The sequence below is a fragment of the Microtus ochrogaster genome, linkage group LG9 (genome assembly GCF_000317375.1).
Source record: "Microtus ochrogaster isolate Prairie Vole_2 linkage group LG9, MicOch1.0, whole genome shotgun sequence".
NCBI lineage: Eukaryota > Metazoa > Chordata > Mammalia > Rodentia > Cricetidae > Microtus > Microtus ochrogaster.
In genome coordinates this window covers 5,263,774-5,270,471 of record NC_022034.1, presented here as the reverse complement: position 1 = coordinate 5,270,471, position 6,698 = coordinate 5,263,774, and positions in this window count along the sequence as shown.

Genomic DNA, 6,698 nt, shown 5'->3' with positions numbered 1-6,698 from the left:
GAGTGTGAGCAAGGGCTGGGCTGTGTTCTATTATAGACAGACACTGCAGGATTTGGAAGATACAGCAACCTCTGTCTTGTTCCAAGTCTACTGCTCATGGACCAAAGTACCCTGTGTGGTTAGAGTCAGCCTAACCTCCCTCCTGACTATGTTTAAAAAATGCGAGCCATCTTAAAGCAGAGCCCTTTTCTTTGTAGCCATACAGTTGTCTTTGTAAATGTGCAAACAGAGGGGGAACCCATTTTCTCTGCTGGGAGTCAGTCTGAGCACTAACCAGCTGTGACCTTACACCTTGAAGGTGAACCTCTGAGCAGCTTGTGGGCAGGCTCTGGCCTCATCTGTAGCAGCCTGGTAGTTAACTCGGCTGACCTGTGGCGTCAGCAGCAAAGAGCAGCGACTGAGAAGAGTCGGGCTGAGCAGTTAGACTCAAAGTGTCATGCTGAGTGTGACCATTCATTCTGGTCACGTGGCAACACAGACTGGACGTGTGCTCACCCTGATGCTGAGTGTGACCGTTGTTCTGGTTGGATGGCAACGCTCACTGGACGTGTGCTCACCCTGATGCTGAGTGTGACTGTTGTTCTGCTCACACGGCCACACTGACTGGACGTATGCTTACCCTGAGCACGCAGGCTTCTGAGCTCCGCTTCTGGCCCATGGAGGAGGTGGTTGATGAAGACCCAGATGCCTGTGAGGAACCAAGCAGGGATGGGAAGCGGAGAGGGAGGAGCGCCTGAGAAGTGTTGCACCCGGGATTATTAAGGAGTTGCCAGTAGCTAAGTGATGGTGCACAGAGAAGAAGCTGATAGAATTCCTCTGATGGGCTCCACGAATGGAAACTTGATATTCTTTATGATAGAAAATCTATTTTTGGAGAAAATCTGGGTAATTTAGTTGGGCACGTCATTTTGGACAGTTCTAAGGCTTGCTGTGGGAGTTTTCAGGTGACATTTGGAAACCGACTTTCAAGTGCTAAACCTCATTTAGGGCTTGAGAGCAGCTACACTTCTAACCTGTGAGTGCAGTCGGAGCCTCGTCAGTGAGTGGGTGCCATCAGAGAAAGAGTGCATGTGAGCCGCCGTGGGGGGGGGGCAGACCCAGGAAGAGCTGCTGCAGCCATGCCTGTAAGACTGAAGCACATGACAGAGAAGAAATCAATGGCAGGGCCCCTGGGGATTGACGTAGGGGACCCTGGAAATGTGGGATCTGGGGCCAAATCGTATTTAGATGAAGAAAAGTGAGCAGTACAAGTTGTCCCCAAACACCAAGAGTGAAGGTCAGATTCCAGAGAATCACCATGCGGTGGGGCTGAGCAGAGAAGACAGACCAGAGTTGGGGCACAGGGGTCAGGTTGGGGTGCACAAGGTGGGTCAGGCCAGGCCTTGAAGCCTCCATCTTCTCTGTGGAGAGAGAATGTTGTTTGTAAGAGAACATGTCAGCTGGCATGCCCGTGAGCCTGACACCGAACTGAAGTTGTCTGCAGGGGAAAAGAGACCTGAGAGCCAAGAGTGCCAGGCACAGGAGTGAGCTAAGGCAGTTTCGGTTCAGAGGTGGTCATCCCAGGAGGCAAGATGGAGCTGATGATCCAAGAGACAGATGTTTATGCTTCTCAGGAAACCTTTCCCTCAAAATGAGCAACAGCTCAAGCTAGCAGAACAGGAACACACCGGCAGCAGAGAAGAAAGCCACAGGCCACCGGCCAATCAGTGGGAAATGAGAGGGAGCCCGAGAACCTGGACACAGTGAGCCTCGGTGACAGGAGAGACCCGGCAGAGTTAGTATTTGAAAAAATAAGTGTTGCAATAATATACTTAAAAATTCTCAGATTGAGGGGTTTTTTTTTTTGTTGTTGTTTTTTAAATCCCAACAACTCACTATTTGATTGTATGAAAGAACGCATCCCAAATGTGTTTGTGAAAGTTGACAAGCCTGGATTGAAAGCTTCAAATAGAGAAGAAAGTCTGCAGTAAGGGTAATAATCACTGCTGGCTTTAAGGGAGGGTCATTAAAGGGACAGGCTATGGAGGCAGGTGTGATCTGCTGTGGGGTCCCACAGTCACGAGGTACCATCAGCCACAGCATTGAAATTCATGACACCACAACAGCAGACAAATGAGAGAGGGATCTCAGTTGTTTACTCCCTTCCCATCCACCTGAGTCCTAGGGCCCCAGGTACCACTCCCTCTATGGCAGAATCCACATCCACGCTTGACTCACAGGACCGAAAGCCGACCGCAGCACTGAGGTCTCGTGACCGGCGAGGACAAGTGGAGATGACCTACAGACACTCGAGAACAACACCTAGAGTACTGTCCTGACAGCAGTGCCCAAGGCTGGGGCAGACTCGGAAGCTGAAGGGAGCTGGAGGAAGGGCCAGCCCAAGGCTACAGTCCGAGGGTTGATCCTGCTTCCACATGCACTAGACCTAAGATCCAGCCTGCCTTCTTGTTCGTGCTCTGCCCCTGGAAAGCAGGAGCTGACTTCTAAGGAGCACATGGCTCTGCCACTCAGCAGGACAGGCGTGCTCCCGTGCACTGCGTAGCTCTCCCCACCCCAGGACATGTCTGGCACATGCACAGAAGTTTCCCAAATGGACTCCCAGGAACCCCAGCAGCTGCAGGAGGCTATCTGGGTACTTCAAGGCTACTTTCGAGTACCGCTAAGAAAATGAAGTTGAAACTAAGAGACATTTTCCCAACTGTCTGCTTGATGAGTAGAAAGAAAGTCAGGTGTAGCCCACCTCCTCCTGTGCGAGAACAAGAGTCTGCTTTGAGACAGAATCTAAGCCATGGATTCATTGTGCTTTATGGATACTTAAAAGGTAGGTATAGTTCCCTTCAGACACAGGCTTTTCTCTGTCCCTATACATACTGTACATACCATATATGGACATGTGCACGTATCAAATGCACCACATAGATTCTCTCTGCACAGGTATAAATAAATGGCTCTCTTGGTTGCTGTGATTTGCTAGATGTTAGTGGAAGAGCTGAGGTCTCCTAACTTTATTAACTCCTCTCTGATTTGTCTGCTGTTGTGGTGTCATGAATTTCGATGCTGTGGCTGATGGTACCTTGTGACTGTAGGACCCCACAGCAGATCACACCTGTCTCCATAGCCTGTCCCTTTAATGCCCCTCCCTTAAAGCCAGCTGTGATTATTACCCTTACCTCTAAACTTCAGTGATAGGTGACAAAGATTTTTCCAGGTGTGGTGGGTGTAGTGGCCCACTGGAGGCAGAAGGATGCCTGTCAGTTCAAGGCCTGTCTGGTTTACATAGCAAGCTCCAAGACAGCCACGACTACACAAAAAGACCCTGTCTCCAAATCACAAATTGCTGGGATCCCTACAATTAGAAGCTGTGATGTGTTCTTTCTTCTTGACAGTGCACCGTGGAGGTAATTCTGCTCATTATCTTCCCGGCTTCAGGAAGGGGCCCTGGTGAAGTGCATCACCCCCAGTGGGCAGATATCTGGGCCTTGGTCTTTTGTCTGTCACAGTGACTAACTCAGGACCTCTGTGGGCCAACTGCTAGTCTAGAGCCAGCCCCTGTTTGCCCAAATCTGGCTCTTCATGAACACTAAGATTTTTATTTTAAATCAAATGGTAGAAGGGAATGCATGGGGCAGAGTCATCCCTGATATATTGTTTACAGAACAGGTCTGAGAGCAGGGTCCTTGTCAGCCCCAACAGGACAGGCTTATCTGTGGATATCATGAGATTTGGAGAGGCTCATGTGAGAAGTAGCATCTAAGGATTTGTCCATGGGCCCAGGGACAAAAATGTCCACCTTAGAGTTGCCTGAGTAAACTGAGGGCAGCTTCTCTGGCCAGCATTGTTGCAGAAGAGTGAGGCCTTCAGATGCTCTGGGGTTTTGCCAGAGGGTGAGCCACACTTTGGCCTGTATCTCATTATTAAGATGGCTACCTCTTGTTTAACACTGTGACTGAGGTGCTGGGGCTTATTGCTATTACACCGCCATCTTTATTGAATAGTCTCTGAGCCAAGAATGAATTGCTTATTTTTAAGTGATTGGAAAAGAAATCTGAAGAATTTTTCATGACACAAAAGAATTACAAGAAGCTCAAAAAAGTATAAAAGTGTATAATTAGAATCCATTACGCTCGCTTATGTCTGTGGCGCCTGTGGAGTTTTCTAGTACAATCTACCATCTGGTCCTTTGTAGAAACATTTTGCCAGATGAAGCCAAATTCATGGACTTTGTTGTTCAAGTTGAAATGTAGCCAAACCGTTGAAGATTTTGATCTTATGTGATCAGACAACCATCCTCATGGTCTTTGGATTCCTGAAGTTCTCTCAAATGTTAGGATTCTTCAACTGCATATAGGAGAGAGGGAGTGGGAGGGAGGGAGAAGAGAGGAGGAGGAACCGATGGGTGGTTTTGAACCTGTTGATCTCATGTCTCATGAACTTCCTGATGGTGTGGTCTTCAAGCAATTGCTCAGTGCTGTCCTACCCCGAGGGTGACATGCAGAGATCTGGCAGTGTGTGGGATCCTCAGTATTGAGGTGTTTTGCCACATTATAAGAAACACATCTTTATCATTTCATGCTTTGAGGTCAAGTCCTTTGGATCATTTCCAAAGGAAAATGTGCACAAATACTTGTGTCTTGTATATTCAGAGAGATTTGTCTTGTTAAGAAGTCAATATGTGACCCTGTGGATTGTTATGTGGCGTTAAGGGCATGAAGCATATTCATGAAAACTCAGAGGACTCTGCCTTTTCGAAGGGGAGATTATTTCTGAGGGATTTTGTTTTCTTTGTTGAATATGTTTAGACTCCTCTTAGAAATCCAAAAATAGTGGGATGGTAAAGGGCTGCGTTAGTGTCAGCCTTGGTTCAGGGCCACCCTAACTGCTGTGTGCCCAGAGTGGTGGCCTGGGAGGGATGTGATCCTCACTCTTTCTCTGTGCCTGGAACTCAGGAAGTTTGTCAAGAGGAAGTAAAGGTATATGCTTTGAGGAAAAACAATAAATCGGTATAGCTATCCTTACCAACAAAAATGTATGCAGTTTCAGTCTAGCTATGGAATGCATTGCTAGGGACAGTTAAACATCTAAAACCTGAAATTTGGTATCCCTACCTTGGAGTACCCAGCGTGGCGTGCCCAGTCCCCTTCCCACCACATGCTCCTCAGGCCCCCGGAGCCTTTCATTAGCAGTGCGTTCCCGAACTCTTTCCACTAACCCTCATATCCTTTCCACCTCATTTCGCCTATGGCATCTACCTGCAAGCTCTGCTTCCTGTACAGTTTCAGAGCAGAGATGGGGCAAGCCTCCTCTGGGCCCCGCAGAGCTGCTCAGCCACAGAACTGCTCGCATGTCCACACCTGATGCTTTCTCTCAGTCTAGGGGAGGAGACACACGCCAATGATTCCAGCTGCACACTATCCCCCACCAGCCTTTCCCAGAGCGACGGCTGCATCCTGATGATGTCCATGTCTCTTCTTCATTGCAAACCCTGAGCACAGACGACAGAAATGCCTGCCCCCTTCGCCGGGGTTTGAGAATGGGAATCAGCACACACCCTTCCCTCCTGGTTGTGGGGAGAAGGAGGCCTTCCCGCATCTTCCCTCCCTCAAGGTGTGTTCCCTCTGGCTCTCCCCTTCCACACAGCCCCTCCTGGTTGCAGGTAGACAGATCCGCTGTTTTCTCTCTGTGAATCACTGACATTTTTTATGTTTTTTTTTCCAAGATGAATTAGCTTTTGATCGTAGTGTTTAGTTGCCTGGGAATTGTAAGCTTGTCATGTTTCCCAGTTAGGAAGGTAGCATCCATCAAACATGTTCCTGTGTTCTAGTATTGGTGTCTGGCTCCTCACTGATGCATTTACAACAATTCAAGCTGTGTGCTGTGTGGTAAGGACTTTTACCATTTTTTTTCTATGAGACAATTCTGTCTCAAATATTCCTTATACCCTCCACACCTAGATGCAGAGGATCCAGTGTTGAGCGTTTCTGTTCCGTTAACCTCCAGTTCATGCCATCTTTAGCACTGCATTTGATGTGTTAGGCTTTTTCCCTGAGGACCAGCTTTCATGGTGTCAGAAGGCGCCATTCAAGCTTCCAAAGGAGGGAAGCACTCAGTAGACCTCCCCAGCTTTGATGCCTGTGAACCACAGCATTGGCCAGCATGACCCAATCACCTTAAGTTGTAGTAGTGGCATGCACACCTTGGTAGTCACCAACAATGCTCTAATCAGACTTGTGGCCTGCTCAGCAAGCAGGAATCCAGACCTGGTTATAAAACCTATCCAGCTGTCAGGGATCTTGGGGGAGATCCTACAACCACCATTTTATTAACCCACCATAATAGTCCTTAACGCCTCTCTTCGTCCTTATACTCATGGATAAGTATGTCTGTCACCCTCGCTGAGAGATGAGACCCTTACAGAAACCTACAACTAACTGGCAGTGAGAGCAGTGGAGCCCAGCCCAGTGGGCACATCTGCAACACAGCTCTGGCACCTAAGGCTCGGGGATCATTGCAGAAGAAGGCACATGAAGATTGTAAGGGCCAGAGAAGCAGGAAGCTTTCCGTGAGACTGTGTCACCTAGAAATGTCTGATGCTGTGCCCATGAAGTCTAACGTGTGTGCCTTAACATGGTCTGAACAAGGACCATACTGATGGGCGTGGTGATGTGGAAGGGGGAGACTCCCGATGCCTCAAGCCTAGA